At 40.6% G+C, this 26085-nt stretch overlaps 1 protein-coding gene across 5 annotated transcripts in view; it reads left to right on the forward strand.

Moving 5' to 3' along the window:
• dlgap4b (discs, large (Drosophila) homolog-associated protein 4b) overlaps nt 1-26085 on the forward strand; it is a 101268-nt gene that overhangs the window by 47511 nt on the left and 27672 nt on the right. For 4 of the 5 annotated variants that reach the window (XM_086039860.1, XM_086039863.1, XM_086039864.1 and 1 more), the window contains one exon: nt 20365-20413. The exons of the other annotated variant lie outside the window; for it this stretch is intronic. The gene's annotated coding sequence lies outside the window, so the exon portion shown is untranslated. The remainder of the gene's footprint in view (nt 1-20364; nt 20414-26085) is intronic. 5 annotated transcript variants of the gene reach the window in all.

Consider the following 26085-nt stretch of genomic DNA (forward strand, 5'->3'; position numbering starts at 1 on the left):
TATTGTGCAAGTGGCGATAATGTTGTGGCTGCATGTAAATCTCATTAACCTTGCTCCCCATTGTTACAAGCTGTGTTTGACATCAATATATTTTGCAAGTGGTGATAATATTTTGGCTACACGTAAATCACATTAACCTTGCTCCCTAATGTTGCAAGCTGTAAGGAACGTACATAGTGTACACGGAGGCTCGCTGGAAATGAACTACATTGCGCAACAGTATTATATTCTGGGGGGAAAAAAAGTGACAAAGGGTGGTTGTTCTTTCATTTGGACTTGAACTGAAGAGTTGACTTTTAAGCGGTAGAACTCAATTGTGCGCGATCAACTTGTTTATCAACACCTTCTTGGAAACATTACCTTGAGTATTTGTACACCTGGAAAAGGCTGTCGGAAGTACTCTTAGTATGTAGAGGCATAAAGCAACTGTTCACACATGAATGTGGCCAATGATGAAACATTTTACTCGACTGTAATTGATCGTAGCATGTTATAACCATGCTGCCCTTTACAAATTAACAAGAGTGGTCTTAAAGGTTGTTGCCAAATGATTGACGCTCACATTTTCATTTTCTTTTATTGTTTTACACGTTCTCATGCTAGTCTCAGTGATTGGGCCACTAAGGGTCAATTGTAATTATGAACTGCTTGTGTTACAAGACATGCTGATTTCTCACTGCTTTCATTATGCAAATAAAATGGGTTGTAGTTAGAATGTCAGTGTGTAGAAATCCAATAAGTTGAACCTTTTTTGTCTTCTGCAGCCTAAAAGAAGGAGGGAAAAATAATCTTATTTGGAATTTTTTTTTTTTTTTGAGGGGGGGTGTAAATGTTACACCTCAGTGGTACCATTCTGTTACCAAGCGTATAACTCTTTAAACTCAATATATCAAATCCCCCATTGAAAGCCGTTACAGCCCACCCAAAAAAACACCACCATTTTTTGTACGCGTTTATAAAAAATAAAAGTAGCACTGTGGCACTGTATTGAGACTCTCCTCATCTACTGTAGATGCGAGGGCAATACACTATTTTAATTGATCCTTTTTTTTTTTTTTTTTTTTTACTTCACTTGAGTGGCAACATAAAACTTGTAAGTTGGGACAAAGTCAAGGTACCATTGTATAGGGAAAAAATACCGTCGCTGTCCTGTGAAAAACACTTGTCCAATTTTGGATTTTTCTTTTACTTTTCACGTTAATGTGATGCCTGTAACAGGGCAACGCCATTCACGTAAAAAATAAGACAATTGAAAAAAATGGACAAAATGGACAGAGTTTTTCACAGGACAGTGACGATATGCACAATTTACTTATACATGTGTACTGAAAAAATAATGAATTTCTCTTAATTCGAACATGTATTTTGGTTGCACATGATTAAAATGTGATTAACATATATTATTCAAATGTTTTTAAGAAAAAGAAGTGGAAATTACATCAGTCTACCAACTTTCATTCATGCACAACTGATAATTGATTACTTATTTTCAGTGTAGTATTGATCCCACCATCCCAACTCTTTTCTATATGACCTTGATAGACACTGCAACGTAGAGTTGTCGTTTCCATTTTATTATTGCAAGAAGGGAAAAGTTGGCTATAATCAGACTGGTGGAATGCAGTATGTGTGTACAAGATCTTCTGACTAATGCGACAGCTTCTCTCACACCTGAGTTTCCTTTTGAGTTAAAAAACTTCAAACATACAACAGCAACTTAAAATAGGGAGCACCTAAATAACTGGCTAATGAGCCACATGCTGCTTCACCAAGTCTACAGACGTTATGATCTCATCATGTGCATGTTGTGGAAAATTCCCATTGCACCATCTCTGCTATTATTCTATGAAGCGTGCCATTAATTGTAACCAAATGAATATTTTGGCATGACAACAGCAAATCTCACACTTCTACCTTGCTTCTCACCTTCATCTTGCATTCTGCTCTTCCAGGCAACCAATTAATCGTATGTGCTAATTAACAAGGTTGGCCTCAATTATAACAGTAATTGGACCGTGTGGAACACCTAAAATGAGACAAATCGCAGCCACTCTGTCATCCTCAGATGAGGACCTATTACTAAGATGAGGCGGCAGGCTGTGATGAGCAAGCTCTGGACTTGCGGCTATTGTCTAACGCTTTGCTCGTAATTCTTATATGCGATTGACAAAAATCAGTAAAAACTATAAGTATTTAGCGCAGAAATTATTTGGAATATAACAAACTCTTATTTATTTATTGTTCTGAATCAGAATGGATGTTATTTCCATTGTCAGTGAAAGATATATTCACAAGTAGGAATTTGTTGGGGGTAGGATGTTGCAACATGAGACATAAATAGAAATAATAAAAACAAATAGTAGTAGACAAAGTCGACAAAGAAAAAACAAAATACACAATGTGCAATGGCCTTTTCTTGTTCCACCAGCCTGCGAATTTACATTTGCTGTAGTTGCATGTTCCGCATCACACAGCAATGTGCTTCCCTGTATTTGAAATATCTTTGTAACAATAGATAGATTTGAATGACAAATGTGAATCCATGAATATCTTCTCTCATTTTGCTGGAACCTCATCATGCTTGTCACAGTGACAGAGGCTTACATAGCTGCCGAGGTGTCACCCTACTGAGAAAAACTGTAGCGCCGCACGGCTCAGCTTAGAGGATTTTTCTCTCTTTAAAACGAAGTGCAGGAAATGAGCTTTGGTCTGCAACTGTCAGCTTTTGACAGGTGAAGAACAGTGTTCGGCATAGGCACCATGCTGAGAAAAACATTCAGATTTTTAACATCTGAACGTTTTTTTTCAAAGTGTGTGCTTATTGACTTTGACTTTGATTGTTGTAAATACGTGAGAAGATGCTAAGATGTATTCATTCCCCAAAGTTTTAAGAAGTCTACCCAAAAGGGTGACCTGCTGAGATGTCAATTTTTTTATACCTTTCTGACCAAAACAGTATCAAAAATAAGATATGCAAATCATCTTAATAGGCCAACTTTTCAACTGACTTTCTAATCAACAACTGGCCTTAAAAAAAATACCTATCATCCTCTACTCTACGTCCTACTGTATAGCGCTAACCCGTAGCCAAGCAGCATCACCGAGACTAACTACGGATGTCTGCAAGACTGGCTGACAGAACCAAGCAGTCAGTGGTGCATTCATTGCGATGTTTAATACTGTACTCTCATTTGCTCATTTTAGCGACTTTTGCACGTAATTCGTAGTTACTGTGGGATTGTTCTGATTAAATTTCCCTCTCTTGTCTTATCAAGCCTGCATACTAGACAATGGATCCCTTGGACAATATTATGCTTCCATTATTCCTTTAAGGATGAGAAAGAAGTTGTTCCTCTAAGATTAAGACTATCTATGCCAAGATACCTTTTTAAACCTCTGTGCACCATTCATCTTCCATAAGGAGTAAAGCGTTTAGCTAAAGTCCACATCATTTTGAAATAATAAAATATGATAAATGTGACTTCTTTCCAAGTCTGCCGCAAATATTATCACCAAGTGTGCTAATTCACATCCAAACACAAGACTGAATAGTTTTATCAGACATTCACAGCTTCACTGCAAAATATAATAAATCCTCACATTTGGTTAGGGGAACAGTGGCACTATACTTTGAATTTCAAACAGCTTGAAAGTTGTACAATTTGGAAACCGACATTTTCAATCTTTAGTTACACGTGATGTCAGACTATCACGTGAGCTGCTAGCACACTTCATTTCATTTGAGCCAGCATTAAAAGATTATTTCTGCCATTTACTTTGGCTTTTTGTGACTTTTTCACAGTGGTACGAAGAATATTAGCTGGGCATTAAGTGCTGATGTGAAGCAGCACTGAAATAAGATGTAGACCGCTACATTAGCTTCTTAATGCTTGGTGAACCAGCATCCACTTGTTACCTGTTACGACAAATTATGGAAAATTGACTGAATGGATTGTATACAAATAGCTGGCTCTCTGAATAGACTGCTCACCCATCAAGCAATGAAATTAATAAAACATAGACAATGTTTTGTTGTCTCCCTATTCCTGAAAATGACATATTGACAGATCCGTAGATTAGCATTATACAAGAGCATTAACTGACACCCACTTAATTGCTTAGTGAAGTTGTCAACGTGGCAGTGGTGGTGGGGGATCAATAGGGAATGCGTACAATACACACCTTGCCTGAAATGAACAAAGAAAAACTAGCATGAAGTGTGTGTGTGAACAACAATAGGAAGTTGCAACTCAAATATGATAAAAAGCCTTCAGATAGAGTGTTCCGTCTTCGACCTTCCTGTGCTGCCCCTAACTTCGGCTCCAACTCCTCTCCTTGATTGCTGCGCGAGTTTTCTCTGTTTTCTTTTTTAATGAATCATTACTTTGTGTTTATATTTGTATGACAATCCGTTATGTTACTTAAACCTGAATGCACGGTAAGTAAATATTTACAGAGGGTGACACTTTGGAATCTGGAATGAGGTTGGGACTATTTGTTTGCTGCTCCCGGGTTGTGATTTCCAAAGGGCTAGCGTGGTGCTTGTGATTTGCAAAGGGCTAACGTGTTTAAATAGTAAATAAACCCGGAGGGGCAGATTAAGGCCACGTCATCTGGCCACAAGTGGAGCTTTGGCATCATCAACACGTCAGCACAGCATGTCAAGCCATGTGCAAAGCTCTATCAAGGCACTCCAATTTTGGATATCCTTGCTTTTATGTCACAAAGTTACTCATCCATGTACTGGCAAACCGTCCGCACTAGCCCACCTAAGGTCATTGGGTCAGATCCCAGTTTTATCCCGATGCTTCTCTATCCTCCTGCTGTTGCCATCTCATCAAGCTGACCTTGTTCCACTTCCTCTCTGTCTCCTCTTGTTGCCCAGCCCCTCATACATGTCTCATCCATCTGGGATTGTCTTTTTTTTTTTTTTTATCGCCTCATGTTCCATGCCTGCCATAAAGTGCAATCGTTGTTGAGGAGCCGTAGTCACGGTGCACTTCTGCTTTTCCGGAAATATAATGGGTGACCGTGTCTGGCTCAGGATTTTCAACCACCTGCCGTCTGCTCCATATCTGTGACTTTAGTGGATAGAATAGTGATGACGTGCTGAACGACGATGATGGGGCGGCAGCGTTTTGTTGCGTGCCCATGATTGTGCCATTTCGTAAGTGGAGCCATGTATTCCAGTGGCCTGTAGCGAGGGAATGGAGTAGCACATCTGCTGTTTGGATGTTTGTGTGTCTGCCTGCCGTGATTGTGTGTCAGTTGAGTATCCCATCTGGCCTTGCAAATAATAAATAAAAAATGAATTAGCCAGAGCTGTGGGCACATTTCAGAAACATGGATCTGTTTCTCGTCTTCGGATTGACAAGAAAGTATAAGAACAGAAACATTTACACGTCACATTTCGTTAAACGTCGACTTTCAGGCAGTTTGTTCAAGCCAACATCGACACATTAACATGTACAGAATGCATTATAATTCAATTACAAATTCTATTGTAGTCATTGAAATGGATGGGCAAATCTTTCGACAATAAAACGCATTTAAAAATGTTGCTGAGAATACGGACTCCTAAAGAACAAAGAAGAAGGTTGGAGTTGCCGTTTTCTTGATGAACTACGTTTCAGACTTCAATAATCTGAACTCATAATCACGACCAAACAGCCAACGTCACTCTAAAATAGCTAGCAGGACTGTATTGGTGAATGTGATCAGTTGAAAGAAAAACAGCCATCCAATTGTGATATGAGCCAGCACTCCTGATTCTGAAGGCCTTGGGCGGATTACATGGACAACACAGAAGCTGATATCCGCTTGGACAAAAAAAAAAAAATCTCCATCTATGTCACATACAGCCAAGAGAAATGCCATGAAATGAGGATAACAAACTGTTATAAATAATTAAATACAAGTTCATGTAAATTGTAAATTCAAGTCGGTGCTTCTGATAGTTTGTAGGCTAGCAGAGAAGGCCTGAGTGCACACCACTGCGTTTCCTACTGTAATTACCAATGTACAGCGGTATAAAACACTGGGCAGAGTGTAGCCTTTACTTTCTTTTCTGAGAAATGTCAAAGCAGGATTACTTTGGCTATGCCGGCTACAGGCTTTATTTTACCTGAAATTTTTGGAGGCCTGAAGGATGAGTCCATTTTTAACTTTTATTCTCTTTTAGTGAAAATCACTATTCCGTTTAACCCAGTTTTGTGTTTTGGTGCCATCAACATGGGATTACAACTGGAATCCTAAATCTATAACATACATGAGGGAAACATAAACATACATTAAAATGATGGATTAAGGTTTACATTTTTAAAACATAGGCTACTGTGGTATAACTTTTAGTGAGCCAGTTAAAACCAAATAGAAGAATGTTAACTGGCATGTTCCCAATAAAAACACCCTATTTCTAAAACTTCCATGGCTTGCAAAATAAAATCGAAAGGTGTCAAATGTAAACTTCTTGCTGAACCTTGAGGTCATGTTTTTGGCAGCGTTTTGAAAAAAACAGCGACTGCCTCGTGTTTGCTATACACAAGGAGCTCCACTCACAAATAAAGCAACTTCATTAGTGTTAGTTTTACTTTCTGTTTGTATATGTGGGAGTGGAGGTGGAGAGCTGGAATAACAGGAGGATGCAGGAAACGGTCTCTTCCTGGCACCCACGCTGACAAGTTTCATGTACCGTACATCATTAGTGGGTGCCATTGAACCAAGTCCAAAGATTACAATTACTTCAAAACATTCTGTATGAATTAAAGACACTATAGACTCTTAGAAGAAGTTAAAAAACACCTTCCAACATTCACCCCAAAGGCCTCCCTTTCTTTATGCAGTTTTACTTAGAAAACATTTACATAGAAATACATTTACATTCTGTGATGCTGCTTGAGCTTCAATTTGGTTGAATTAGAAAAACAAATTTCGCATTAAGATCAATTATACTCGGAGTTCCAATAGTCACCTTCGCAAACCTTTCTTCATTGTCCAATGTACATTATTAATATTATTAATTTTCAAATGTGTACCTCAGCAGCTCACTTTTTTACATGAACTGCCAAAAAAAAAACATAAAGGTAATATAAAACGTCATAACATAACACACCAATAAAACACTCAATCTTTTGACCACCGGTGCGAATCAAGTCAAATAGCAGCTAGCTAGAATAGCGAACGCACCTACACTCAGTGTGCCATCTTGTCAAACAGAAGCAGAATCAGATGGATAGATGACACCAGTCAGATATCCAAATCAAAGTCTTTAGTTCATGGAAGTTGCTCCTTATGCTTGCTCCAACTGAGAGTCCATCAAAATAACGGCAAACAGAGCAAAACAGGAAGTGAACGGTGCTAAACGTGGCTGAAGAGAACCAACACTTCAGCACAGTAATAATCCACATGGCTACCAAAGTCAAAGAAAAGCAAAACTAATGCATCACACTGTGTGTGATGGATGACAACACTAAGACAGGATGACAGTTTGGCAGACTGTTACTGACTTACTTTGGTCCATACTTTTGAGGACTATTCTTGCTCCAGCTTACAACTTTTGGGTCATTCCAGTTTCAAGGCACTACTATATGTCCAATGCTTGCATCTAAAAAAAGTAACACAGTTCTGATATTTTTCTGTTGTTGCTGGGACTCTGCCTTTGCCTTCAACATGCATTTGGTTCCCATGCATGAGAGTTGCGATCATTAAAAAACTTGAGTTGACAGGTCTATTGTACGCAATGTACTCTGACAAATATGGACACTTGGATGGGGCATGACTTTTTCTTTTATACCCAAAGTCCACTGTCCTGGAAATTTTGATAGAAACAAAAGCACTGTTTGAGTAGTATATATTTGATCCCCTTTAACAGCAAATCCATCCACGGAGAAGACACGTGCACTTGGTGCATGCAAGAGACAATTGTACGCTAAAGATGGACACACACTGTATGACCTCAGCCGAGTTATTTTTAAATTGCAACTCACACCACACCCGTAAATTGTTGACGACAGAAAATCAAAGCTAACAGATTGAGAGCCATAACCTGCATGCCCGTATTGTACAGTGCGTTAAAATAATTGCTGCATAGTACACACAAGTCGATAAGGTGTCAATGTGTGTAGCCTGCCTGTCTGGGGACTCAGAAGGACGGTAAATACAACAAAACAAAGTTCTTCCCTGATTATTTGTGCCTTAAGCTTTATTGTCAAGGTACCTAAAGCAACACCCTTTATAATGCTTTGTGCATGTTCTCACATCTCAGAATTTGGAAGCCAAGCCCCCCATGAAGTGCACCTGAGCTCCCACAAAGACAGTAAATTAATTAATTTGTTGTCACTCACAATTCTGAAACCCCAAAAGGAGTCATATGTATACTTGGCACCCTGTAGAGCTCAAGTAATAACTCAAACCATGCTTGTCTATTTTAACTGCACAAGATCAAGTCACCAAAATTTCAGACGCCTAAATATATATAGTTATACTTGTATACTTATATACTTTGTATATACTTTGTATATATAAGTCAAAATGGTGTATGCATAGTTAGCATTTTACAAGCATCTGCTATGACACAATTCACACCAAGTCCTCTGCAAATAAAGCCCTCATGAAGTATGGTGGGTGCATGAAAAATGCAAACTTTGCATGTTAGCTGCACACATTGCCACATTGACTCATGAAAGCATGGATTATGTGAAACAAACAGAATTTTTAATCATAGGATTATAAGATTGCCCTTAAGCAACACCCCTCGGTAAAATAAAATATGCACTAAATGAAAATTGCATACCAGCTCCGAAATACAGCAAAAACTTGCAAGACTTGACCAAGTGATGTTTGGTCATGTCAGTAGGGCAGGACCTTCCCTCTTTTAAGTAAAGCTACCGTGGCGAAGACGTAAGCCTCTCAATTGGCTTGGGATTGGTTTGAGTGAGACATGCTCGTGTAATAATGTTAAAGTGGTTAAGCCCCTGGGCGTCTTTAAAGAGCTTTCTGCTGCCACACAGGGTGAAAGCGAGGGGATAGGGAGGAGGCGGGGGTAGAAAGAACATCACAGAGAAAGTTGTCCCCCCCGCCCCCACTTTTGTGGCACAACAATGCAAACAGCAGAGGAGACATCTTATTAGGGTCACGATTTAGTGGTGCTGGCGAGTGCGGAATGTTGTAAGGGGAGAAAACGTGAAAGGCGGAGTGCGTCGTTCACAGATGACGAGGCTATGCTTCCATGGAGCCAAGTCGTCAAAGAAACATCCCACAGCCTCTGTGATTTACTTTAAAGAGGACTAATACAGTGTGCGTAGTTATTGGCGACATATTCAGTTCTGCTTAGCAATTTCAATGCGATGTGTTAAATCTCGGTGGGTGGTGAAAGAAAGCAATCCCGTCAAGCGCGTGGCTGACGTGCTGCCTCTTTAGCGGAGGAGTACGCATCATGCTTGCACAAAAGCCTGGACCACAACAAGACAGTGTAGTGAGCTGGCGCTGAGCTCACCTTGGATTGGCTTCTCTGTAAATGGCCCAATTGCATGTACAAACAGACTGGTGCAAGTGGTAATTGCATGTTGCTCACCTGCATGTGAATCACCATCATCAGATCGCTGCAGTTGCACATTGCTGCTCATTAATCAGCCAGTGAGGTCAAAGGCTTGTGTTTGCCCAATTCCAATCAGTGAATTCATCCATAAATTCACAATTACACCTATAGCTTTCCCCTCAGCAGGTGATGCTGGATTTTGCTGCGACAGGCCGCCGTGTTTTATTTTTTTTTGTCCCATTTGCTCAGCCTGACTCAGGATGTGGAGTGGAAAATTAAAGGAGAGCCCAGGGCAACAACAGTCCTATTTATTTAAATTGCAGGAACAGGAATCCACTTTTTCTTCCCAGAGAGGAAAAGATGTATGAATAAGAAAAATGGCTTAAGTTGCCTCAAGTTAGAAAATACTAATTTATCATTTTAATCCTGTACTTTTCCTCACATTAATTCAATTTATGGCTCCAGAACCGCATCGCCTTTTATGATTTTTTTTTTTTGATCCATCATTTTTCCATTGCACAAAACCTGCTCGGCTTACGAGTACCTCTCTGACAGTGTCAACTTACCAAGAGGAGAACTGCGATACAGCTCATATCGATACTACATTTCGCATAGTCATAATGTTGTGGCCATTTGGTGGAGCCTACCTTATTTGAAATCGAAGAAGAGGCCAAAGGTTTGAGACAAACACAATCAATGCACCTGTACATTCAACGTTCAACTAGTAATTTACTGTAGTTTACTGGCTTGACCTCCGTGTAGGCAGCGTGGGTTCAATTCCCACTCAGCAACAGTGTGGATGTGAGTGTAGTGCCCTATGATTGACCGGCAACCAGCTCAGGGTGAACAATAGCCCAAAGTAAGCTGCGCTAGGCTCCAGCTCCCCTTAACACCGAACATGCTGCATAGACAATGGATGGATTGATCATTCAACTCAACACACCACTAAATAACGTTTTATTCTCCATTATTTGTGTGTCCCTTCCAACAAAATAAAAACAAATGGTGATGATGTAATTTTTCCAGCATGAACTGATATGTGTTTGTGTATTCTTGGAGAATCACTTGCACAGTTGGACACACACAATGTTGTTGGCACCGCGCTGTAGCAGATGTTTGTGCCAGTGGTTGAAGACGGTCCAGATGTCTGTTTCAGGCAGTTCTTTAAAGGCAGTACTAACACTGTGAGCTAACTGCAGGGCACGCGTGCAGAATTTATAGACTCACTCTGAGGGGAAAAGCATATTGAGCTCATTCTGTGCTTAGCCTAGATTCCTATCCTTGCCCTTCAATCCCAATTTACTGCTCCGTAGTGTTTAACTCGCGCTGTGTATTATGTAGACATTATCTCTGAGAAAATGGGAAGATAAATATAATTGGATTGCTGTGTTTATTGAATTATTGTATAGTACTTACACCATGCTCCTGTTTCTGGGTCAAGTGAGCATAAAAAAAACGCACTTCTGACACCACTTTTCTTTGGGGAGTTTGAGCTGTGATGACCTTGAGGCTATTATGCTAATTGCATGTCAGTGTGGTACATGTCAGATTTTGTCTAAGATGATAAATATAGTGTGTAATTCTTTTTTCAAAATGTCCTTGACATGGCACAATGACCTCCTTGTCAAGATTTTTTTTCCTACCATTTTGACAAAAGACAAACAAAATTCCTTATTCACAGAGGACAACAGAATAGCCTACTACCATTTATTTTATGATGGGGCATGTGGACTGATTCCATTGCGCCTCAAACAGCAAAAAATAAATGCAAATAAATTGTCTTTCCATTAGTTTGTTTCCTGGTTCGGTTCATTGACAAAGAGATGTTTAAAAGGGGCTTATACATCTGGAGTCGGAGGAACAGTTTCACTGTGAAAAGAGAAAAAAGCAAAATTCTCAAACAAATGTCAAAAAGACAGATCATACTTCTTTTTGTTGCAGTTAGCTGAGCAAAAATGACATTTAGATGGGCAACACTTCACCATTTATCATATCTGAAGGAGATAAAACAAACCGCTCTAAAAAGACGAGTAAAATCCTCTGGCAAAAGTGAAAAATTAAATTTATTTACTTTCTGGACTATAGTTAGCTTACTTCGTGCTCCTTGCAGCGATGTTTAGACGGGCACGACCATTTACATTCTGGTGCTGGGGAAAGCAGTTGCAGTATGAAAACAGAAAAAGTTATCTGCCGTTGTGAAAAATCTGCGTTTGTCCGCCCATTTGTTGGTGAGGAGGCTACTTCTTAGTTCATGGACGCCTAAATCCAAGATTCCGGATAGCAAGTTCTTTTGGAGCAAGATTAACTAATAAAACGTGACAATCTTTGCATAGTTTTGTGCTAGCCAGATTTAGTTAAGACTGCTGCATCTGTCTCACGCGAGAATGTCCCATGGGTATTTACAGTAGGCCACCCTGTTCTTGTTCCACTTACCAACGTGTCTTGTCTGTTAAATGTGACAAGCTGGCCTTCTTTCCAAGTAGCTCTCTGACAGAGCTGCGAGACCACGGTGATGAGACACTTTGGTATGCGGCCATCCGTCTTCTTTAGTTTGATCAAAATCCAATTCCCCCCTCTCATGCAAGCATCCCCGTTAACGTCCATCCATTGTTTGCCACCCGTGAGTTGGGGCCGTCTGGCCAGGTGCTGCCAGCGCGTTATTTGTTACAGTTAGTTTGATCTCCTCGGCCTACTTTCCTTTGTATGTGCTCCTATAACGGGCCGGCGCAGGCTGGCGTTGTGTTTCAAGGCTAATGAAATCACAATGGCAGGAAGGGAATGAAGTTTGACTTTTTGTTGCCAGCAACTGATCTAACTTGATAAACGCAATGTTAAATTGAGAATTACTGCCATAGCCAGGTTGTTGAGAGTGTGTCAGCCATATTCCAGACGGAGGTAATTGCATCATTCTTAATGCTGTGACTCTCAATGGGCCATTATTGAATGTGACTTCCTCAGCTTTATGCATATAAATATTTCTCCCACTGGATACCTCCAAAAAGTCTCCTGAGAGTCATCCTGCTAGCGTAATGGCTGTTAGCAGTTTGCATAAATGAAAATGTTGGATATATTACGAGTCGTAGTATTATGATGTAAAACAAACAAACAAAAAAACAAAAACAATTTCACACTACTTCACAATATGGACTAGGTTTGCTATTGACACTTCCAAAAGTCATGATAAACTATTTTAAGTTTAGTTCCTGGTCAATCAGGGTTCCAAGCAAGTCAAATTCCTCATCGGACTAGCAGATTTGTTTCCGCGGTTTTATTGGAAGAGGATGTGTTAATTTTGTTCTACTTTAATTTCACCAACAATTCATTTTTGACTCACAATTTTATTCTAGATTTTTAAGCTTATTTTATTTGCTTTTATATGTACTTTTTACATGCATTTTATGTTGCTTGTGTATCTTTTGATATTGTTGTTTCCTTTCATTGGACGCTGTTCTTATCAGTTATTTTTCCACACTACTGAGGAGAGGTAAATTAGCCCGGTTGCTCTTGTTGTAGCGTACTAAAATGTAAAAAAATGTAATATTCAAAAGGTCTGTAAGAAAAATGCTCCTGAAGTCACTGTGCTGATTTTTAGGTGTTATGCATGTGCATGCACGGAATAAACTCGACCACTCAGGCAACAGATACACGGCTAAGAATGGCCAAAACACACACACACACACACACATGTACACGTGCAGACAAATAATCACCCTTCAGGTAAACACTTAAGCTGTTCACATGGACACTTGTGGCCCTCAGGCTCCTTTGACCACATTGCCACTCTGCAACCTTGCGTGAAGGCAGAATGAACGAATCATTCCGACATGAACTTATCTTGTTGGGATCGGCTGGCAGCTGTAACCTGTTGTTGCCCAGCTCATCGCTGACAGCGTTACATAACAAGACAATGCTGGCCCGAAGCCACATAGCATCCACACCGACATGGGGGCATCTTATAAGTCAGCCAACCATACTAAGTATACTTTGCAACATATAAGAACACAAGTGACCTTGTTCCTCGCAGCAGATATGAATCTATAATTAAGGCTAGCGGCGATCAAGGTTAGCCTCATGTTAGCTTTCGGCTAATGTTGGCCTCATCCGCTACTGAACGAACTACGCCAGGGGAAAAAAATGCAGCATCTACAGCGTGTTGCCAAACACAGCTCACAATTCTCTGCCAAGTATGTTTGTTCGTTTTGTATACTTTACGTAACGAGGTAGCGTTCAGTGATTTCAGTAACAAAATACGGGCAGTCCGTAAGGTTTGTTTTTTGAATGTGCAGGCTACATTTAAGGTTAGAACATGAACACCATGCAGAGAGATTCCTTGGGGGGGAACAATCAGCTGTGGCGCCCAAAGATGCTAACTCCATCAGAGCCATTACACCAACATTGATAGAGATTGACCAACTAAAACAACATCAGTTGATTACAGAAACACTGACAACTACAAAGAAAGACCTTAAAACAACTGTGTCTGACATCATAAACCAACCTCCAGTGGTTAAGACTGAAGGCATCACAATATACTGAACAAAAGTACAGAGGCTACACTATAAAATGAAAACCACTTATTAGCAAGAAGAATAGTACAGACAGGCTGGAATTTGCCAAAGAGTACAGACGACCCTCAAAAGTGTATGGACTCTGAAGAGACAAATATTAATCTTTCCTGAATGAGAAAGCCAAAGTTTGGAGAAAGAAAGGATCTGCTCATGATCCTAAACACAAACTCATCTGTGGAGCTCAGTGAAGGTAATCATGGCTTAACGTCTTTGGGGACAGGCTCATTAATCTTCACTGATGTAACACATGAAGGCAGCAGCAAATTAAACATTGCGTAAGGCGTTGAATTATTTTGAGTGCTCCTTTGTGTATGAACGTAAGTGTGTAAAAAAATAGAATAAGATTCAAATGTATAGAATAATCTAAGAGTTAATATAGTCCACCAAACATGCACAGGTTTCAAAGTCCCAAGTGATAATACAGCAGTTTTCATTTGCAGGCCTCATACACACATTCGCATGCAGTCGATTTATATTACACTCTCAATCCAAATGGAGCTATAGGGGAGCTTTTATCGCCATTATTTTCATCTCACAACCTTCAGCCCCATAGCGTCACATAATCCTTTTAGCAGTTCATTCACACAGGCACCCCGCACCAATTTGAAAGCAGTCTAAAAAAAATGGCACTTGGTAATTGAGTTGTTCACTCTGTCCGAAGAGACCCCACATGATTGTTTTCCCCGTGCATGTGGATCTTATTCACATTTCTCTTTTACTGCTGTGTCCTCCTGAGAGTGACACCCGTGAATGACAGGTGCTGTCTACCTGCTCGCCAGCTAGGTGTGTCAATGAGTGAGCTTTATGGGTACCCGTCCATGCATGAACAGTATGCTTAGTGTGTGTGCGTGCGTGCGTGCGCGCGTGCTTGTCTCACTGGAGCCAGGTCCTGCGGAGCAAGCGTGCTGTGTTCACTGTCAGCCTGTATTTTAGCAGCAGTCTCTATTTACACCGTCTGCCACTTGGCTGTCCACATCTGAGAGATTCTCTCGAGCACCTGATGGCAGCGTGATGCATACAAGCTGTATGAATAGTTAGTGTAGCTTGAATTAAAATGCGATGTATTAACATTAGGACATAAACACAGGGATCAATGATAGTGTAACCACATACGACATGTAAGACAGCTGAAGCAAATATTGATTCGACTAAGTGCTGGAAACCGAAGTATATGTGACAAAAGGACCAATGTGGCAAGACTAATGTATCCTGATTATGTCTTGAATTGATTTAAATAATGAAGAGGTTCCAAGAAACAACACAACACAAAATCTCTTGCAATGACCTCTTTCCTCCAGAGGCACTGAAAGTAAAAGCAGCTTCATCGATTATCTCAGTTAGTTGGAGGCTTGGGGAAAACCTAAGCACTAGATTTTGTAGATATTAGGGGTGTAACTCTACGCTAAATCACATTTCGGTTCGGTTCGGTTTCTTGTAAACCTCGGTTACGTATATTTTCAGTACAAAAAAAAAAGTTTTTTTTTTAAATTATGTTTATTTTGAAAAGATAACAATTAAATCTACGGTATTTGTCATGAATAATTTTTGGACCAATGAAAGGAAAGTAGATAATTTCTCATGGCACACTATAGTGAGAAATCAACAGTAAAGAACGTTAACCAGCATTAAAAAGACCATCTCCACATCAGACAATCTTTAACAACTGTATACAACGACACATATACTACTGGGCCAATGGGGAGTCTGGCTATCATTATCATGACGACTGAGAGTGGAATCTCAGCGTTGCTGCTAGAGAGGCTTCTAGTTCCGGGAGCGGAGCCCAGAACAAAAGTGGTTTTAATTGGTAGGTTTCAACTTCCTTTTCTTTGTCCTAGATAGGACTCTAAGCCAAAGTTTGAATTTTTTATTGACGATTCAGTGACTGGCGGCGTGGTGTTTATGCGCAAGCTGCTTGCTAGCTAGCCACTGACTGATTAACTGCCATATGCTTGTCACCCACTTGTGACACGTAACTGTTGAGCCGACATATTTTAGAATTTGCCGTTTACATACTGTAGAGCACAGCAAAATTGGATTTTGCCACTGTGTGCACTGTGCTACACAACACTGCAAGATATGATGTGCAAAAGTAGTGTGGTGTCATATTTGTTTGTTTACAGGCCACTTCCTGGTTCATGAAGGATGACAAACAAAACAGTAACATCATGATTCACACACAGACACACCTACGCGCACGCATCCAATTATTGCAGGCTAGCTGCAATTAATCCAGTTGCTGGAGTTGTCACCAAGCGACTGAGTCATGAGACGTGATCCTAACATGTTGAGAGTTTTTGGATTGAGCATGCGATTCCTTCCGAAAACGTTGTCACGCTGCCTCATTTGGGAGATTCGCACTTGAGTTGTCTCCCATCTGCTCGTTGAACACCACAAACTGCATGAAAGGAAACATTATCATCTTCATCTTGATGAGCTTCTAAGATTTTTTTAAGTCAGCTTTTCAGTTTGCCAAAGCATTGAGGAAGTTTTTATATATGCAATTTAACAATAGGACCTGGACATTTGTGGCCTTATGATCTTGGAGTAATTGGATTCCATAATTAAATTCTGACTACAAGGGATTTTCTTTTTACCAATTTTTTTAGCTGAATACTCCATTTTAGATTTTGTTCCCTTTTTGTGTGTTATCTATTTAATCATTGACTCATCATGCTGAGGGGTTCATATTTTAGTTACCTAATTGAAAGCACATTCCAAAAACAAACATCTAATGTTGTAGTCATCAAGGGAATAACACTGATTCCGGTCCCTCAGAAGTTAGTAATACAGAAAACAGTTTTGCATCCGTTGACCCCCTCAGACTGGATAGATGTTTGCACTTGCAGTTATGTGTTATTGGCAGTTATGTGTTATTGAGTGTTCAATATTGGATGCTGTGTTTGCAGTTCTCGGGGTCCCTGAAGGCACCATAGGGATGTCCAAGTGAGAGACCCGATGATGATTGGTGGAGAAGGGTGGAGATGTTAACCAATTGGCAGAGCTGGGCATTTTACTATAAATTGAGCGGGCGTCCGTCGGCGATTCTGACCTTACTTTTACAAGCACAAACGCCCCCCCCCAGAAATAGGGACTCACAGTACTTTGGAAGCCTGTTCACAGCCTGGTCCCTCACTCAAATCTGTCCCACAACCAACAACAACTCACTATTTTCCACCCGTGATCCACCATCGAAGCCTCGCCGTGAAACATAAATAAATAAAGGGGCTCCCGTCTATGCTTAGTCCGACTATTTAAAAAATATTCCCGTCAATCGTCAACTAAATGAGCGTCCGTCAAGTGATGAATAGACGGACTGGCCCGTCCGAGCGCCCAGCTCTGCCAATTGGTGCGTTTAGATGACATCAAGCTCGCATTCAAGCACTCACATTTGGAAGCTGTCTGTCTGAATGAAGATATCATTTATGATGCCATGACACATCATAATTTCATTTAATCGGATGCAAGTTTCTGGTCAGATTCGGGTTGGCACTGATCAGGCACTAATATATCAAATGTTGGGAGGAGGGTGGATGCAGCATTGAATATCACTGGGATGGGTGTTGAAAAATATACCCAGGATAGTATATCATTGACTTACACTTCCCTGCAATGTGGTTTAAAAAAAAAAAAAAAAAAATCCTTCCTCATCCTGGCCCGTAAAAGGAGCTTTTGGCCCAATCAGCAGATCCTTCCAGTCTGATGCCTCAGTCTCATTTCTAATTTATCTCACTGTGGCCCAAGCAACCTGTGAAGTGTAGCCTGACATTAGTCCTTCAAATCAGAAATGTGCAATGAAGCGAGGGGTCGCTCCTTGAAGCCAACTCAAGCTTCAGTCCCACAAAGTCCCTGACGTGTCTTTCATATTTCTTCATCTATACTATATGAGTAAATTAAGCAGTGCCACAGTTATAGTTCTAAAGGCAAGGATTCTTAATGTTCTGACTGAAAGTGCAAAAAAAGAGGAATATTTCAGTTAACCTGCTTGCACTACTAGAATTATGTGGCATATTGTCATCCAATTTTTTTTTTTTTTTTTTTTTTTTTTCTGTTTGTTCTATATGTAGATTATAAAGCCGTTTTGAGGATGACCTTTAGCACTGTTAACAAAGCTAAGAGGTGTAGATACTGTATGGGTTTGTTTCTTGACATTTTGTTTTTAAAGGTCACAGCACTCTCAAAAATCAAAGTGAAACACAGCGAGGGCAAAGATGTTTGTACAAAGTCTACAATTGGCAGTGGTGTGGCCAAGAGAGGCCACTCTCATGTTGCTCAACAATAGACAGAGGCAGTTTATCAGACAGGTTGGTCCATTTTTCTTGGTTTAAGTGGTGGTTCTTTCACACAAGTGTGTCTTCTGCGCTTATGCAGTCCCAATTTGTCCATTTTACTTCAGTTTAAACACAGCAATTGACTTTTATATGCTTTACAAGAGAACTGTGAAACTAAAGTTAAGCCCCTAAAGTACACTAGAAAGTTAAGAAGGTTTCAAAGGAAAATGGTATTGGCAGGTGTTAAATTGAATTTGACGAGGTATTCAAAACATTTTCTTTCTCAAAGTATCATATCTTTTAGAGCTCACCAGTACCCATTCATCAAATTTCTATGGTGCTTGTCCTCAGTATGATTACTACTCCACCATACTGCCAAGTTCAGCACCATGTCTACAAATGCAAGATTTATTGTGATTTTTTTCATTCGCCGTTTGACCATTGGCTTTTACATCATATTAAGTGGTCATTCCTATTTAAATATGATTGTCTAGGCCTTTAGTCTATAGTTTTATATCCCTGAAGACAATGTATGAAAAAAAAAATTGTTTAAATTAGCCGAAAAACTGAAAACAGCCTTTTTTCCTGTTATTATTATTATTATTATTATTATTATGGTTTTTTTTTTACACTTGACAATGTTTGCTCCTGTCAAAACCAAATTTGATACCCACCAAGCTCAGTCAAGAATTTGGGATTGACTGGAAAGTCTCATCATTGACAAGTAGTCCTATAATTGTAAAACCTTGAGGACATATACATACACTATACAAAAACATGAATCTCCCAACGTATTCAAACAAATAATGACAATATGAAAATATTTAACTGCCATTTAATCAATTCATTGGTATTTTCAATCGATTCATTTGGTACCTCTGACTGTCCTGAATTCCTGTTTTTTTGTTGTTGTTGTTGTTTTTTTACAGTGTCTTATTGAGTGGAATAATTCTACCCGATGGAGCTGCGATTGTGAGGATGTAGTTCAACATCCCATAATTTTTGACTCAAGACACATTCCCTGTAATTTGTATTGAAGACAAAGTACAACATTTTCCACTTCATGTCGAGGATATCCTGTACAGTACCAGCTCCAAATCAATGTGTTTTGTGTGGAGGATCTTTGCTTTAAAAATTGGTTCCTGTGCGCCATTAGCACTGCATCCGTCTGTTGTTTGTTTACTGTGTACATCTATTAAATATATTGTTATTGTCATAAAATTGTGATCGACATATTCTAGTTGCCTCAAATTTTAATGCACACAGCATGAAGCCGCAGTTTTTGAATAACAACATCAAGGTTAGATTGTTCTGCATTTTTCAAATGTCCCATTGGAGTGATGAATGATGGGAAGTAAAAGCGCTTTTATGATGTTTCATGTGGTATTCTGCCGGATTTTGAGGATCATCATCAAGCTATAGGCATTTTCTACTAAGGAGGTAAAAAAAAAAAAAAAAAACTATAGATGGTTTTTAAATGTGTTTTTTACTTGGGATGCAATGTACACATGTGCAGTATGTACTGTAGGAAGACATAGATCAATACTCAAATGCATTTTCATGTGCACACAGACAGCAATGCACAATCTTGTGCCCGTCTGTGCGCACAGAGGTGTCCATACAGGGCACGTGGTGAGAATGTTTGCTGAAGTGCGGGGGTGACGGGAGTCCACATTCAACATTGTCATAGCGTCTCAAACGCTGCAGGTGTTATAAAAGCCAACGGAATATGGATGAGTGGGAGCCTGCTGCGATTGAAATGTGCTATTGAGACGAGAGGAGGAAAGTAGGTCAAAGAAGTGTAAAAGTAGACTTTTCCTTGCCTCAACCTGAACATGACTTGGCCTCAAGCACTTGAGCCCACCATCTGATTATTTGAACACGGTTGGTAATATGCGTGGAAATGCTTTTTCCTCAGATGAGTTTGTGTTGAGGCAAGTAAAGCGTGACAATGTGATATAGGTTGATAACGGACTGTTTTCTCTTTTAGGAACCCTCCACACGTTCACATCAAGGCTTGACAGAAATGAGCTGCCAATGTAAGTCTTTCGCTTGACCTTAACCGCTCAGGTTGTTTTTTTTTTTTTTAATGAAGCTCAAACATGAGGGAACAATGCTGGTACATCTTCACCTTCAACCGGATGCAGTATTTCAGCAGCTAATTGCAATTCCCCGCAAACGCACTGACAGGACTTCAAAGAGGACTCGCTAGAGGAAGAGAAAGTCAAATTCCCATTTCAAATACAACCTTCCTTTCAGTTTCCTGTTTTTTCGAAATATTTCCTCCCTAGCACAAGGAGGGCTGGAGGCAATGTCAATATAGATGAAGATTTGAGACTTTCCAGTAAGTTTTGCATTGATGTTTCTTGACTTTCGAAGGTTGTGATTGGATGCCTGTAAACCTTGAAGGTAGAGGCTGAAACGTTGTATAAGGCATGATGAAATACGAAACTATGGATTGACATCACTTTCGGGAGAACATCTACTGGGACCCGGAAAATAATTATTCCGTCATGAATGAATGACGGGACACATTTTAAAAATGACGGACTTTCGGTAGTGGGTTTTCATCCGTCAGTGTAATCGGTACTAACTGCCTCCGTCGCTGACGAACTAACCAGTTAGTCCGTTACGGCCGGATGCCTATTTTTCTGACATTTCTGGGGGGGGATTGACTGACGGATCAACGGATGTCTGGCGGACTTAACAGACGGACTAACTGATGGAATGATGACTACAATTCAGTTCATCACAAAAAATAACGGATGACGATTGACGGACCAGCAAAATTTAGTAAAATTCCCATCTTTCTCTCTCTCTCTCTTTCTCTTTCTCTCTCCCTCTCTCTCTCTCTCTTTCTCTCTCCCTCTCTCTACACATATGCTTCATTTAGTCACACGAGTTCTCTGTAGTTTTCTTTTGTCTGTTATTTAGATTTTCATACACCGACCACATTTACTTGGGATGCAAACGTCATAGAATGTGTGTGTGTGTGTGAGTGCTGTCACCAAGTTATGCAATGTTTTGTGCAATGTCTCCGTTTTTCTCTCTCTTATTTTTGTTGCCTTCAGTTGTCAGCGCCACCAGAATATTTAAATGGGTGAAGACAACTTGTACAAACCCCGCCATAAATAAATGCAACTCTCCAGAGAAGGCTTCTGCACCGTGTTGCTAGTCTTAAAGCTGAATCAATGGCACTACTTGGCTTATACTTTAGGGATTGTGCTTCGTAAAATGTAGATGAATAAATCCTTTAATGTCAAGCCACGGTCATTCATTCTTTCATGCTCATCTTTCCTGAGCCACACGAGATTCTGTCCTTGTCGTCGTGTCTTTGGGGGCAAAAAACACATTTGCATTCAAATACACTTGTTAACAGTCTCACGCAAACACACACACATACATTGAAGACCCTCTCATGTGCATATAGATTTGCCGTTTCCTGTCGAAACGGGGGTCCTGCTGGCTATGTAGCTGTGTTTAGGTGATAACAAAATGCTCCAATCACATAGCTCAACTGCATCCCTCCAGTGAGGCCCCTGGGATGACTCTCCCGGCGCAGTGGATGAGAGTGCAAGTGGAATCACACGCACAATAGGCCCTGCTGGAGGTGCTAGAAATGGATCTGGTGGTTCCATTTGACACTGGCTTTTGTCTCCACGCGGTGTAATTAATCTGATGATCAATGACACGATGTTCACTGTGGGAAATTCAGACTTGACAATTTCGGTGTGACAGGCAACATTTTCCGGGGGACGATCAGATCAGCGGAAGGCACAAAGTGCAGCGCCTCTGAGATCAAAGTGGAGCTTCCTCTGCATGAGAGTGCGGTGGTGTTATGTATGCACAGAAGAGATTAAAGCCGCCTGTCAAACTTTTGGTGTTTTATATGGACAGCATAACTTTAAAGGGGGGCATATGGAAAAGTGACTTACCAATTGCTTGTATACAAATATTTGGCTCTATGCAGTGCTAGTCCACCCATAAAGTATGAAATTACACAACCAAGTTTTTTTTTTGGGGTGAGCTGGCTATTTCTGCAAATGTGTATCTAACTTAGCTGATTTTGAAAATGTGACAGACCCCATACTAGTGCGATTACGGCTATTGTAGTGTGTGGTGTACTCAAGATGACCAACAGAGCACACTTCACACGTAACAATTGTCCTAGCACCAAGACTGACTTTTTGAGAGTGCAAATATTATCCACAGCCTGTTACTTCTCTATTTAAGTCACTTTCTAACTGGCTATGGTCAAAGTCGCCGCGTCTGTGTTGACCACACACCTAAGGATTTGCTATTGTTAACAGACATCAGAGAATTGGTGAATCTGTATATTTGTACCTTGTTGTTTTATAGGGTAAAGCCTGCTGCGCACGGCCGGATAATCGGCCCGATTTTAGCCCCGAATCTCACCTCCCGACAATCGTAGGTCGATCCGACTATCGTAATGGCTCCAAAGATAATCTTATCAGATCATGCTTCCATGTGTGGTGCGCTCAGACGGATCTTGGCCGCTCGGAAGGACGTCCGACGTCAAATCGGGGATATTCAACATGTTGAATCAAAAATCAAAGCAGTCATGTCGCAACAGAGCCCAACGTCTTTTTCGTGTCACTTTTTTTCCCCTAAAATTAATTCACAAACTAGTGCCACCATCAAGACACGATCTGAGACCCGTCCTGCCTCTTAATCCGCCATGTTTGTTTAAGTCTCGTTTTATCTCGAGGGGTTTTACGAGATTTTCCATCTGGCATGAGAATATCCGTGCACGGATCGATTAGTGTATGATGTGTTGACATAGCCGTGTGGCTGCTCACCACACACGGTACGTTTCAAAACTGCACCTGTGGTTTTTTTTCACGTCATGTGTGGAGTCTCTCAGTTTGGAAGTCGGCCTGAACTGAGTTTAAGGGAGGGTCAATATAAAATTTGGCCCGAGTGCCGGTATGTACGTAGCCCACTTGAACAAGACGCTTAGATTCTGGCAAGTATGTGAAATCCATTCCCACACCAAATTTCTCCATCCATGACTCAGCATGTGGGCAAGGTGAAGATCTGTTATTCTCTCTTCTCGCAAGCAACATCCAGGCCACACTGTAACGCTATCATGCCCAAGTCAAAAGCTTAGCAGAGCTGCAATAATGTTGGATGCAGGGATTAGTATTTGCTAACAGTGATATTGCATGAGTTGATAACTGGCATCTTCCCAAATGTTTGACAAAATTGTCGAGTATGGGCCGCTTCAACACAAGACAGGGAAGGAACTGATCGGTTGAAGTGACACGGCAGGCTGATGAGATCACCTGGAACTTGTTCTTTAATCATAAAAGACCAGGTAACAAAACACAAATTCAAGCACTTTAAAACTCAACACAAAATTTTTAAAAAAGTCCCCCCCATAAGTGAAACACTTAATCTCCTCCAGAGATTGCATGCTGCCTCCTCCGGTCTATTTTTATTTAGATGAGTCATGCCAGCTTTTCCAAATGTCATACCTGGGTAAGCTTACTTATTAACTTACACAGCCTACTCACTCAAAAATAGAGGATGTAAGAAAAAAAATGTCAAGAAGAACTTTCTCTGACTCAGAAGGTCCATCTTTTTCTGTGATTGGGTGAAAGATGCATGATCCGATGCCAGCATTCAGATATGTAACAAGAAACATTATATTGTCAATTTTTCAATTTATTCTTCGAGCAAACAGTCAGGAGCTTCAGTCCCGTGTGGAAGTGCAATACATACCAGCCAGACACCACATGCTCATATTGGTCAAAAGTCTGGTCACACACTGCTCAAAGGCCCAATCCCAATACCTGCACTTGCACCCGGGGCGCAAGTCGATGACGTCACACTCACTGTGGGCTCTTGGCAGAGGTCTGCACTCTGCTGTGAACTATTTGAGTTTCCGACTGTTTTTCACATTTTTCATTATTTTGGTGCTGCTACTCTCACCCTGGTCATTCCTCCTTCTACAACTGAACCCAATAAAGGCTTTTGTTGACTCAGAAACCCAACATTTTTTATTTCTAATTCATCTCACAAAGTACACATGCTTGTCATCTGACACATTTGTATTATAAACCTACTTTTTATAACACTGCAATAAAAACAGCCTCCGTGCCCTTTGAGTAAATTGCAGATGGATGTATTGTGTATTAAGCCTCCATATGATTTTGGGGGGATAAGCCATATGATCTGAAGGTTTATAGATCACATCTCCTAAATGTCATATTAAATGTATCTGTGTGCCATCTTGGCCTGTCCTGCTGACTTTATGACTGTTGTCATGGCAACAGCTCCCACCCGGGTGCATCTGACAGGTTGGCGGGTTGACAGACGGCCATTACGGTATTATTGTGACGTCAGGTCATGTGGGGATTGAAAGGCATGAAGATGGAATTTGACCCACTTGGTGTCCTCTACTTCCTGGCGCATAGTCGCCCGTCATGCAGCGGGAAATCGGATTGCGTCACTGCTTCCTCTGTCGGGGTGAAGCCTATAAGATCTTTTGGACTGAACTGTGGCTTTGGTGTGTCATTCCAAGGTCCTTTTGAAGTGGATTAGATTTCAGAATTATGCTGGCGGGTTGAGTCGAAACCCGGGTGCTCGTAACAGACTGCGGATGACTGCTCATACGCATGCAAAGCAAGACATCTTGATCCCGGGCTTTGGAATAAGACTCGAACGCTGTTTCAAATCTTGAAGCGCTCTTGGTAAAAAAAAAAAAACAGAGGAGCTGCACTGTGTACTCTGAAGGTCAAAGGCGGAGAAACAAGATAGATCCCTTTTAAAACACATCGATGTTTTCAATATTGTTTGCATATAACCTGAAAGAGATTGGGTTTACTCATGGCAATGCTGCGTTTAAAAAAATCAAAGTGCAACACCGGTTGGTTAAGTGTCCCCAGAATGATGTCTCTTTGAGCACTTGCGTGCGGTGTGAGTGTGTGTGAGAGAGAAGTGTGTCAGTGTCTCCAGTGGTGCATTCAAGCATTGTAATATACGTGCATTCATAAAAATATGCTCCCGGCTGTGTGCGTGCATACCGATGTCTTTCTGACGTTTGAAATAATGCCTCCGATTTGCACCAGATAAAATGTAAAAACTATTCAGTACTTATCGTATTGTTTCATTATTGACAAAAGACCCCAAGAGAGGCATCAGTCATATTTTGACGAGTATTGGCTGAACTATGACGTACAGTTCAAGGTACTTCAAGTTCTGAACAGCTATCATTACTTTATGATCATCTGGGCTGAAAGTGATGCATATTTTTCCGCCGTATCTGATAGAAAACACTTTTAGAATGCTCACTTGCACAGCGGAAGTGGTTTTCGGGGCCATGGAAGCAGAGCTCAGATGCCAGCAGAGGCAGTGACACTGGGCCACCAGCCTTTCACTGACTTCCTTTCCGCCCGGCGGTCTTCAGAGATGGACTAAAATGAGTGCGGGTTATCTCTCACAACAGAGGGGAGGGTGATAAATTTATAGCTATGAAAATAGGCCAGAGCACAGCACTGATGGAATAGATAAGGTGTAATTAGGACAAGGTTAGACTCCTTCCCTCTCACTTCATTTATTTAATGTGTCACATATGACTTAAGTTCGGGTGTGGGTTTGTGTGTTGACCTGGTGGAGACCCTTAAAGTGGCAGTTTCTTGATTCCTTCCTTCTGTCTTTCCTTCCTACCTTCCTTTTATACCATTGT

The sequence above is a fragment of the Filicampus tigris genome, chromosome 9 (assembly GCF_054856515.1).
Source record: "Filicampus tigris isolate MCC_2025a chromosome 9, RoL_Ftig_1.0, whole genome shotgun sequence".
Classification (NCBI taxonomy): Eukaryota; Metazoa; Chordata; class Actinopteri; order Syngnathiformes; family Syngnathidae; genus Filicampus; species Filicampus tigris.